Source organism: Lycorma delicatula, chromosome 2 (genome assembly GCF_047948215.1).
Source record: "Lycorma delicatula isolate Av1 chromosome 2, ASM4794821v1, whole genome shotgun sequence".
NCBI lineage: Eukaryota > Metazoa > Arthropoda > Insecta > Hemiptera > Fulgoridae > Lycorma > Lycorma delicatula.
In genome coordinates, this window is record NC_134456.1 from 195,540,047 (window position 1) to 195,553,160 (window position 13,114).

A 13,114-nucleotide genomic window follows, 5' to 3' on the forward strand; every position below is an offset into this window, starting at 1 on the left:
GAATGAAAGAAACAATTTTGGAGTATTGATTTTTACTTTTTCTGATGTTACAAATAGTTCTACGAAGTATAATCACAGTTAAAAATTCATAATTTGGGATCCTATTTCGGTCCAAGAAGTCCTGAAAGAGTGCTATTATATGAACCCCAATTTGCAAAGTTCATCAGTGAACACACTTTCACATCCAGTTGTAGGTATCTACCCACGTATACACGTCTAAGTGTACTTATTCAACTATTGTGTGATTGCGAATGTTTTATAAAATAACGCATAACTGTAAATATTTTTTATTCAATATACAGTGCTAGCCCTAAGAAAATTAATGCACGGGCACATGCGTGCACATATAAACATATTTAATTTTATAAAAAAAAAAAATCGTTGTTCTAAATGCTTAGTAACATTTTCTGTGAATCATTCACTTGATCTAATTTTAACAGTCAAGTAACTAAGTGGTTAAGATAAGTTGCGATAAGTGCAGGAATACATTTAAGAGGTCGAGATTTTTTATTTCAATGACAGTGACCAATTCTAAGTATTCAATATACCGCATGTTTCCTGTCAGTAGATTTAGTCATAATAATGAGCTGTAAGGTTATTTAATGTAAGATAGTGATCGTTTTTTATTTATACTACGTTTTTTTTATTTTTTAAAGGCAAATAATAATAATAATTTCTTGACTATAATTAAAAGCGTTTGATCTTAGTAACAATTATGCAGCTTAATAAATAACTATGTAGGATAAATCATAATGTATTTTGATTGAAAAAAACTTAAAACTAACACAATAAAAACAGATTAAAACGCTTTAAAAAGCTCAAACCATGTTTGAAACTTTAATGAAATGTCAATACTATGAAAATAAATTCGCTGTCAAACAAAAGAAATTAAATACACTTCTTTTGATTAAAATTCTTCAAAAATTCATAAAATCCTATCTATCGCCTAGGGTTTCCCTTAGAACATCCTTTATATTTCCGTTTTTCCATCTTCCTGAAGGCCTCGATGTCGAATTCCAAGGTATCTGATGCCTCGTCTTCCGATCCTCCGCAGTAAATCACGGAAGATCTCTTGCTGCCGGCATCAGATGACACCAGTGTGGTCAGCAGTGCAACAAAGTCGAGACTCAAGCGTGTAGGGCAGCCAAAATTCTCACCTTCTCGATTAAAAGTATCCGTGCTTTCGGAAACTCCGGTGTTGATTTTTGGAAATCTTCCCATTCCAAAATCTTTACTTCTTGTTTCGCAGATCCTGAATGAAGATTTTTTCAATCTGTACTTTAGCTTCAGTCTTCTTCATTTTGGTTTCGCTTTACTTCATCTTTTCAATGGTCGTAGGTTCATTGCTCGTGTGTGTAACAATTTTTCGTATACAGATATCCGCTTCTTTCTTCATCTTTGAAGGCTTTGGATTACTTTCTCTAATTGATCGACTGTTAAATTTGTGATCGATGGTACATTTCACCATGCTTGCCAATGCTGGTGCCAGTTCAGAAATTACATCCTTTATTTTAAAAGAAGCGCCAGGAGCCGCAGCAACCTGAGCATAGGAATAAGCTGATCTACTGAGTACAATTTTTCTGGCTTCAAAGTAGTTGGTTGACCTTTTGAAAGGACTTTTTACCTTCTGTATTACTTCCTCCTTATAGATCGGACAATTGGGATCTAGCAGAATGATGCCCATGGCAGTTAAAACAAACCGCGGATCCTTGCAGGGGTCATCCGGATGTAATGGATTACCACAGGGACAGACCTGTTTCCTAGTGTATCTTGCCGCAGCATGTCCGAATTTCTGACATCCAAAATACCGCAATGGAGTCGGGATCAAAGGATGGACATCCAGTCTATGAAAGCTAGCCTTAATTTTCTCAGAACACTTAAGTTTGCTAAATGTTAAAACATGCAACACGGAGGGTACAACTTCTCCGTTACGTCGGGTGTACCAAGCGGTATAACCTCAACGGTGATGAATCCTGTTTTCCCAGCTTTCAACAGCCGTACCGACTGTAGGTCATTGATGCCCTCCACAAACAAGCCCATACCTATCTTCCTGGTCTCTTACAGAACCTCCTGTAGCTTCCCTGATCCCGTGAGCAATCACGAAAGGACAAACTTAGAAAAATCCTCTTTAGAAATCCCCTTAGAAACCGAGAAGTACAACCGCCACCAGCTCGGACAGCTCGGGACCCCCAATCCCGTACTTTACAGGGAAGCTGCTGAGCAAGATCATTAAAAAATAAGATGCATTAACACAAAAACATTAAAACAAAACTTGTAGAGAATTTAATTCTCTACATTCTGAACAAAATGATATAAGTTGAATAGATCAAAAAAAAGCTATAAAAATTCGTATTTATTTAGCAACTGTACATTACTACATTTGTCAAAAAAATATTTAATATGTAAAAGTATTTAATACTAAAAAAAATCAAATTATTTTTTAGAGGTATGAAAAAATTCTGTTAGAAATTTTTGTTAAAAAAAAACAAACTAGAAATTACACAATTGTAAACTAAAAATAAATAATTGTACAATAATAATAATAATAATAATTGTGCTACATTATGAACTTTTATTTTAACTTTATTTAAGTTTCCTATCATTTCGTTCTTTAATCTGGGAACGTTCTCCATGCTCCAAAATGATATCGAAGTAGTAATTACTCATTTTTATTTATTTGCATTCATAAACACATGTACTACAAACACAGTACTTTTAAACAATCAGCAATAAAACATTTGAAAATAAAAAAAATATTATTAAACTCTCCTAATAAAGGCATTTAATTACAGTAGAGGCAGTTTCTCACCGATCAACACAGAATTATAGTAGTAATTGAGTCACCGATTGAATATAAAGCACTTTTTAATAGTACCGCTGTGCTTTATAGTGTTAACGAATCTTTCACTTCTATTGTATAATTTATTATCTTTGTATGTACCTAGTGTAACAAAATCAGATAAGATTCTGCTTGCAAAAATATCAATATAAGTATCTAATTGAAAATTTTGTTTTGAAGTGATTCCAAAGAGTTAAATTTTATCTATCTTTTCAATAGAAATCTGCTGGTAAACGATTAGTGGCTAAAAGTTGGCAAGAGTACGATAGTTTTCCTAAAAAAAAAAAATTAAGACTTACATATAGTGAAAGTTGGTTACTTGTTAACCCACTCCGAATTTCAGAACACAAAGCGATTTTTTTTTTCAAGAAGGTGACCGTCATTCCTTTCCCTCCATAATATTATAATATTATCAAAATTAAAGAACAGAATTTCTTTTTCTAATCGACTCGGAAATCATTTAAAAATAAAAATGGGTCGATCGCCTCAATCTTGTTTAATATATAGTATATATGATTAACGTGGTTGCACTTCCCATAACCGTGTTAATTTCTAGTGTTTGACTCCTTTTGATAGGTAACAATAATCCCAGAATCAGATAATACTCCTTAATTCCAATCTTTTAAATTTTATCAAAATTAACTTGAAATCAACTGAATCAAAGGCTTCGTAAGATAAAAAAGTATACTTAAACGTTTTTATCTTTTACTCATATTCTTGTAACTTTTATCAGTTTAGGTATAAAATTATGTTATTGTTACTTTTTAATAACTGTACCTCATTAATAATTAAAAGATAAGAACATTTATAAAGTAACAATTAAAATTTTTTCAAGAGATGGAAATGTAATTTATAATTTTGCTCTTTATTCTGAGGTTCAGCGTTTTGTGCGATAATCAAGTACATATGGGTTCATTGAATTTTTTAATACAAATATTTAGTATTAAACAACAAAATATTTCTAACTGGACAATAAATTCACCTGACGTGCGAGCGGGTTTATGTTAAAATGGTATAATTATCATATATTAAACTTTTTTTAAATGCAATTTTTTACCATTAATTTCTCCTTTTTTTAAAAAAAAAAAACAACCACAATCAATCCAAATTATAAATTATTAAATTCCTCAAATTTCTGCTTTAAATATTTTAAAAGGATGACAAATTATTTATGATATCTGAGATCTACCAGTGGTGAAATAATGAACGAAACGACCTGATATTTGATGACGATAAAAAAAGATCACTCATTTTAACCCATGTTAACTATCAATTTTTGAAATTGTACAGAAATTACGAATCAAGTAAATTGGATTTAAAAAACAAAACTAAACAAATGAATCATTGTTCTTTTTTATTTACATGAGTTCATATAATAATTTAATGAAATTAGATTGATCGCTGCATAGGGATAAAGACTGGATTAACTTTGTCTTATATTAAAGCAAGCTGTTTTGCTTTAGTAATTTTAAATAGTCTAAGTATTAATGGATTATTATATTACGAGTTCATTGATAACGTTTGATTTTAGTAACTTTACTGATAAGTAGAACGTATAATGTTTGGTTTACCGTGAGAATAATTTAATGTGTGGAGAATAAATTAGTGTATGGAGTTTGAATATTTAAAAAAAAAATGTATTTCATAATTGAATTAATTAATTTACTAAGAACTTGTAAGAAAACGTTTACGTTAATGTAAATACATATTTTGCGTATTATATTGTTAATGTAACTCACCGGATTAGTCTGGAGATAAAATCTTCGTTAATTAACTGTTTAACAGCTGGTTTTCGAAGTCAAAGGTTGTGAGATTCAAATCGTAGGAAAGATTAGTTAATTCTATACGGATTTGAATATTAAAAAATGGATAACGGTGTACTTAGGTGGTTGGATACAATTAACCACATATCTCAGGAATGGTCGGCCTGAGTCTGTACAAGACTTACACCTCATTTACATGTCATACATATGTCATACACATATCATACATATATTTATATATCATCTTAATCTATTGAGGCCATGGGTTGTTTATTGTTCACGTTGAACAGATTGCAACATACTCATAAGGAATAGAAAATATTGTAAATGTAAATAATAATTTGCAGAATACGTGTAAAAAACATCAATACATAGAAATAGAATAAATATATCATATTTATGTTGTTCTCACTTCAATATTTTTATTTTTAAAATCTGATGTGGACGCCACATGACTTCCTTGTACGCCTATTAAATTACATATACACATATTTTTAAAATGAAAAGTAAATAAAATTTTATTTCATTAATAACTTCTGATGTTTTTATTTTAATTGTTATTACAGAATTATTACTATTTATTGTAAAACATTTTTTTACAATCAGAGGTTAATAATTAATTATTAAAAATCAATATATTTAAATTTAAAAAAAAAAGTTAAAAAGAGGAGATGAAGCCGGATTCGAACCGATGTTCCTTATCCTTGTAAGAACAGAATATTTCATTATTTAAAATGTTACAATAGAAAAAAAATATATATATTATAATAATTAAAATTTTACAGAAGAAAATTTTAAAGTACTCTGGAATCAATGAAAATTAATACCACTTATGATATATCGTTGAAAAGCTCTCAATGAGGTCCTAAAACTGCAGTTAAGAAAAAGTCCAAAATCCAATTTTTTTTAATGTTGGAGTTTTTTGGACATTTTTGGTCCAGTCTATTGAAATGAAGAGGGGAGGTGCACAATTAGATGTTACAACAGCCCTAAATCCAAAATTTCAACATCCTACGGCTAATCGTTTTTGAGTTATGCGAGATACATACGTATGTACACACATCACGCCGAAACTAGTCAAAATGGATTCAGGGATGGTCAAAATGGAAATTTCCACCTACTAAACCCAAAAAGCCGGATGACAATTTTCCGGATGTTCGTAATACGTGTGTGTTCCATGTTAGGTGATGCACCATAAATCACCTTATATCTCCAGAACTACTCAAACGATTTTGACCAAACTTGGGCAGATTACTTCTATATATGGAGAATTGATGCCGTTAAATTTTCAAATTAAAAGGTCAAGAGGGTGAGGCTGTAGAGCAAGGTCACCCTCAGTATCTCGCGATTTCGTCTAATTAAGATCTTATTTTTCTTATGCACATTTGTTAACAATTAAAAAATAATAATATTTCAAAAACATTTTTGCGAAATCGCACATATACCCCAAAAAATGCTCTAAATAAACTAATGGCTAAGTGGGTATAGTGTGTCATTAGTTCCCCTTCTCACCACAAGGAGCACTAGTGTAGAACTGATGTACAGCTGCTGTAGCCGTCTCTCTCTCTCTTTTTCCATTTAGCCTCCGAAACCCCCGCAAGGTATTACTTCAGAGGATGAAGAAGGATAATATGTACGAATGTGAATGAAGTGTAGTCTTAGGTCGATCCTTCCTGAGATGTGTGGTTAACTGAAACCCAACCACCAAAGAACAACGGTATCCACGATCTAGTATTCAAATCCGTATAAAATTATCTGCCTTTACAAGGATTTGAACCTTAGAACTCTCAACTTTAAAAATTAGCTGATTTGCTATGACGACTTCACAACTAGACCAACCCGGTGGGCGCTGTAGTCATCTGTTATAACGTCGTAGGTGAGCGATAAAATTAAATAAATGAATAATATTAATAATGTAAAAAAGTATTTGAAGTGGTCGCTAGTACCGCCACACCCGCGCGAGTGAAATACGGTACGCACGCGCGTGCTTTAGTTAGAATGATTGAATTAAATAAACAAAAAATATTAGATTTAAATAAAATGATAAATATTTTAAATTAAGTTGTGCGTGTGTGTATGTCTAAACCGTGCATCAGAAAAAAAGCCGCGTGACGGGCAAGTCCTACAACTGTGTTTTCAGTTTTTTATTTCTACGTAAACTTTACTAACAATAAAGTAAAGAAACACTTCTTTTGTAAAGTAATACTTTATTAATTCGTTATTAAATTTCGAATTACCATTATTAGATACTAATTAGGTAGTATAAAAAAAAATTATGGAGTTTCTACTTATGATTTCTAGCCGAGAGTAAAAAGGATTTAGAAGAAACAATGAACGGCATAGATGAAGTCCTATGCAAAAACTATCGCATGAAAATAAACAAGAACAAAACAAAAGTAATGAAATGTAGTAGAAATAACAAAGATGGACCACTGAATGTGAAAATAGGAGGAGAAAAGATTATGGAGGTAGAAGATTTTTGTTATTTGGGAAATAAAATTACTAAAGATGGACGAAGCAGGAGCGATATAAAATGCCGAATAGCACAAGCTAAACGAGCCTTCAGTAAGAAATATAATTTGTTTACATCAAAAATGAATTTAAATGTCAGGAAAAGATTTTTGAAAGTGTATGTTTGGAGTGTCGCTTTATATGGAAGTGAAAGTTGGACAATCGGAGTATCTGAGAAGAAAAGATAAGAAGCTTTTGAAATGTGGTGCTGTAGGAGAATGTTAAAAATCAGATGGGTGGATAAAGTGACAAATGAAGAGGTATTGCGGCAAATAGATGAAGAAAGTAGCATTTGGAAAAATATAGTTAAAAGAAGAGACAGACTTATAGGCCACATACTAAGGCATCCTGGAATAGTCGCTTTAATATTGGAAGGACAGGTAGAAGGGAAAAATTGTGTAGGCAGGCCACGTTTGGAGTATGTAAAACAAATTGTTGGGGATGTAGGATGTAGAGGGTATACTGAAATGAAACGACTAGCACTAGATAGGGAATCTTGGAGAGCTGCATCAGACCAGTCAAATGACTGAAGACAAAAAAAAAACAAAAAAACTTATGATTTAGTACAACTACAAAATATCGAAATTCAAAGAAGCCTAAGTCTTTTTTATCAATGTAAAACATTAGTTTTTACATTTTTTAAGCGAGTTTTTAGGACTGGTTTTGTCCATTTTACATATTTTACTTTTATTTTTTTTTAAATACAGAATGGTCCATAAAAATGCTGGTGTAAAAATGTTTCAAAGAAATGCAAATGCATTTGAAACGACCAAAAGAGACTGTTACCGAACATGAAATAAGATACACAATATATATTAAATTTTACCCCGAGTTCTTCAAATGATTTTTATAAATATTTTGTAATAACCAAATAAGACTATATAGTATTACTAGCAAAGTTTGCCGAAAATCTCCAGCAAAAACAAAAGTTATTCCTTTCATCAACTTATCACATGACCTAATGTCTCTAAGAATACGGTCAATCGCTTCAACATGAGCTCGATGAATAATGGTGCGGTCATTTTCTACAATAATATTTTATTTTGGAAAATTTTACGAAGAGGATCATTTTTACATATAGAGCAAACTGACTCTTGTCCACATGATACATTTAACGGCAATTTGAAAGTTGAATGAGCAATCCTACCAACAGCGAGGAGCGTCGCAGGGATGCCTGACGTTGCTACACCGAGAACCAACTTACCTGTTCATCGAATATATGCAAGTAGATTAATCAAAAAGGTTTTCCCAGTGCCTCTAGGAGCATAAAAAAATACTCTTTTGGAACATATGATGGACTCATATGTTTGGAGTTGATCTGGTACTAATTTAGAAAGGTTAATATTTGTGTTTCTTGAAATTCATTGATACTAAAACAATTTCGGAACATTTCATCGTTGGGGTTTTCCTTATATCACGAATTGAGTAAATCGAAATCACATAAATACTTTTCACCAAGACTTATAACCTTGTCTTCAATTACAATAAGACCACTATTGAAAATATCTCTACTTAAAAATATCTTGGGAGTGGCTCGCTATAAGAAAGGAGCATGAAAATTTAGCAGCTCGACACCTAGCGGTCCGAATGAGAAATTTACACGTTTTAATAATTAATTCTTCATCTTAATATAACCTATGACACTCCGGATAGCATAATGAAGCTACTGTTAAAATTTGGTAGCCATTATATTAGCGATTCTTGAGACTTTTGCTAACATAAAAACAAACGTTTCCTACCCCGTTTGAATTATGAAAATCGGAAGATTCTTTGCAAAGACATAACAACATTTCCAAATAACCCTGATCTGTTAAATCAAGAGTGTATCTGTTGCATGCAAAAGTTAGCCTTCAACCTACTAACATAAACCGGTTTGAATTTTGAAAATCGGACGATTGTTTGCACCTCATTGCACATCTCAAAACCGCGACATATGGGCCTCCCACGATTGCTCGCATACTTCACAGAAAGGTGCTCGCAGTCCCCACTGGAAGCCCATTATTGTTAAACAGAGATTTTTGAAATTTAATTTTATTACTTTTGTAATATTATTTATTCGATTGATTCAAATTATTCAGTTCAAACCCAGCCCACACAGTGATAGAGACTCACAGTTCATTATGAATATATATAATGTAGTAGTGGAGACGTCACAGTCGTTTCCTTCTATTTCTGTCCTAAGACTTCTCCTATATCCCCTTGTAGTCCCGAATCGGCACTAAGTTTCAAAAATATTCTATGTAAAAGTATCTAGAAAGAATACAATGGGCTCACCAGTAAAGAACTTCCTCTACAATATGAAAAAATTAAAGAAATCGGTTCATTTGGTAAAAGTAATGCTTGGCCATATACAAACATAAAAAACACATGCGGGTCAAATTGAAAATTTCCTCCTTATTTTCAAGTGGTTGTACATATTACGATAGTTACAATTCTAATTGTACGGCTAAAGATATTTTATATGTAATGTACTTAATTTTTTTAACTTTTTACTAAGACGATGACTTCAGTATTTAAAATAAATATTCGTATCTCTTTTTCAACGACATAAAGGCTTTATTATTTCGTCTTAGATTTATTTTAGTAACATTTTATAAGGTTATATTGTATTTTGTTGTTGTGCAGTATATATGTAAGTGGACCTATATTATTTATAAGAGAATGCATGTCGTGTGTATTAAAACTCTTATTATACTTTACTATCTGTACAAAGTGTAATAGTACATATACATTCTACGTAGAATGAATCCGCGGAGTTATATAGATATAAAATTGAGGATTAAATATATTACACGTGAGTGTACTCATGTTTTAAAAATAAAAAAAAAATGGTTTTATTGATTTTATTAACTACTTTATACAATAATAATCTTTTTTTCAAGTACACGAGTATGTTTCTTAAAAGTTATATCCCTTCATAACATGTTACTTTTAAAGATTTCGTTGATGAAAATCTGTTGCGTGAAAGTTATCAGAGTTTTTTATATTAATAAATACGACGATGTAGAAAATGTAAAGAAAGTAATGAACGTAATATTATTACAATGACAATATTATAGTTGTTACATTACTTAAAAATGGAATGTAAGTAGTCAAATGTTTTTGATTATATTATTTAATTTAAATAATATATTTTTTTTATTTAATTTATTATGTTTTGCCCCTCAAAAGAGTATACTATCAACCAATAATTGAATAAATGACGCATGTAACTTAAAATACTGATATAATTTATACATATCTCTATTATATTATAACAAAAAAATTATTAGCCTACTAGTGGCAAGGTTCCCGGTAGAATCTTCTATCTAGAACGACAATTTCAAAAATTACAAATTTGCAGACATATATTCCTTTTACAAGTCAGGTGCGGAAAGGACGATTGAAATTTTATTCTTTAAAAAGTCGAATGGTATGTGGTATATTTATGAGTTACACTTATCTCTACGTGCGGGCCTTTTGAATCAACAAATCGCAGGCCGAAATTCATTTCAAAGCCTTGTGCTGCTACGTAAGGCATTCGCTTTTCAACGTATTACAATATACGGTTCGTTATCTGAAGCATTAGAAAGTAAAAGAATTTGTTTAGCCTATTTTATCGATAATTACTCTTTCACAAATGGATAATTTTTTTTAGTAATTTACAAATTGTATTTTCTGTTAACATTATTTATTACAATTACTGTTTTGATTTATTTTTTTACGTTTAATAATATTTTTTTAATATTCAGAAAAAATGAACATTTCTTTTTTGAATTAAAATATAATTAAAAAAATTCTATTCACTGCATTTTGTTTTTTGTGCCTTTGTTGAGACTTTTGCTACTGCTGGAGTGCAATTTTTTTAAACAATTTATAATTTTCTTTTCCAAAATTTTTAGTCGAATAAAAATTTTTATTATTTAGTAATTAAACTTTTTATAATAACCTTTTACTCCCAATTTAAACATTTTAATATTTCAATAAAATATGAAAATTCGTGTCATACAGTTATGGTAAATTAAGTTATTCTAGTATTTTTTTGTAATTTAAATTTTTTTTGTTTCTATTTATATTCCGTTTAATTCACTGTAACCTACATGGTTCAAAACACACCCGCCTAGAAAAGAAAACCATAAACCTGTTATATTAGAAGAAAAAATGGATGCACAAAAGTTGCAATATTTAGTGGTATCATCCGTTGTTAGACAAAACCGCTTAGTTACCTCCTACAGTAATAGTTATAGACTGACAATATTTTATTGTCTATATGGTAGGGGCAACGAGATTATTAGAAAAAATAAAAACCCACTATCAATTCAAAACAACACAATTGGAAGGAAACAACAGTACAATCAAAGCACACATACCCATATAAAATGATAATTATTCAAATTGCCAAATTACCATAGAAATCGCACTTGACTAGACCGCCAACACTGTTAATTTTTTAGAATGTATTTTAGGGAAAAGAAAAGGATTTTCTCTTGTTTTGATTTTCATTCTCAGAAGTTTGAGGAGTTGAATAATTTTTTTTTTTGCATAAAAAACATGCGCGCGACCGCGCTAACACATACATTTTATTATTGACTAGTTATATTGTAATATTCTCTGTATAATTCTATTGAATCCAATGTAACTTAATCCTTATTATGCATTGACATATTCTGCAAAAACAACCATGTTATTTACACAACTCTTAGATTTTTTAATTATTTCATTTTTTGTAATAACAGCGATAAATTATAATCAAGTTGAGTATTTCTTCTATTAATTCATTCAATTGTATAATTTTTTCAATAATAATATTTATTATAATTTACAAATCAAATGTATTTTTCTTATTTAATTTTTATTTTAATACATGTTATGCACTAGTTACTCATATTTGTATTCCACCTTTTCCTTATTCGGAAGATTGGTAGTTAGAAGTGATTCTTCCTTTCCTTCTTCTCTACTCGCAGACAATCTCTTCTATCCTTTAAATGATTGTGACCTCCCTGTATTCTCAGTTATCTCGATTTCCGTCTTTATTAAGTTAAACAAAATCATAATTTGATTGATTTTAGGATATTCATAATTTCATTGTGAACAGTACCACATTCACAATGAAATTATTATGTCTATGTAGGTAGCGAATTAAAAATTTTTCTTATTATTATTTATTGACTGAAAAAGTTTGTTATTTCGTTACTTATTCTAAGGATTTCCTCATTTGTCATCGATCTAGCAGACCGTAAATTTTATTTGTTCTCTCTCATGTCCACACTTTAAATGCTTCCGTTTCTTTTTGTGCCGCGTTTTTCAATAGTCAATGTTTTAGAGTCGTACAGGACTACGAGTATATTCCAAACGGAACATTATATTAATAACTGTTTAGCATTCTTTGTTCAACTGTTTTATACGAGAAATATTTTGTTGTTATTGAATGATATCTTTGGTTTGGCAATTCTATTCCTTTTATCGATTAAACCTTTGCTGTCTGAGAAACTTTTACTTTCTAAATAGATAAATGTTTCTGACTGAAGTCTGGATATAATAAATTTATTCCCACATAAAGGGATAATTTCTTTGGCCTTTTCTGTTGTGCGCCTCGCAATTTATTTTTATGAGTTATTTATTAATTGTTTTTTTTTTCACATATTTGCTGAATATAGAACTTACGACCATCCGACAACAAGGATAGCCTTTTCCACTTGGACGCTACGAGTTATAGTAAAATCAGGACAACTCTTAACTCATATAGTGGTCACCCATAACAACGCTTTTCAACAATGGCTTTACAGGTTACTGTTACACGGCAAAATAAAACATTACAAACTTCACAATAAAAATAAAACTTCACAAAAAACAAAACATACAATAGTAGAATATTAAATTTCACTTACCATTTTCTAATTAGTTCATCAAAAAGCAGACTTACCGTTTAAGAGAAAAATAACCTAAAAAGTTCTTTTAAAAAACTATGAACACACTTAACTCACACATTTAACATACTCTACACACTAAGACTACAACAATT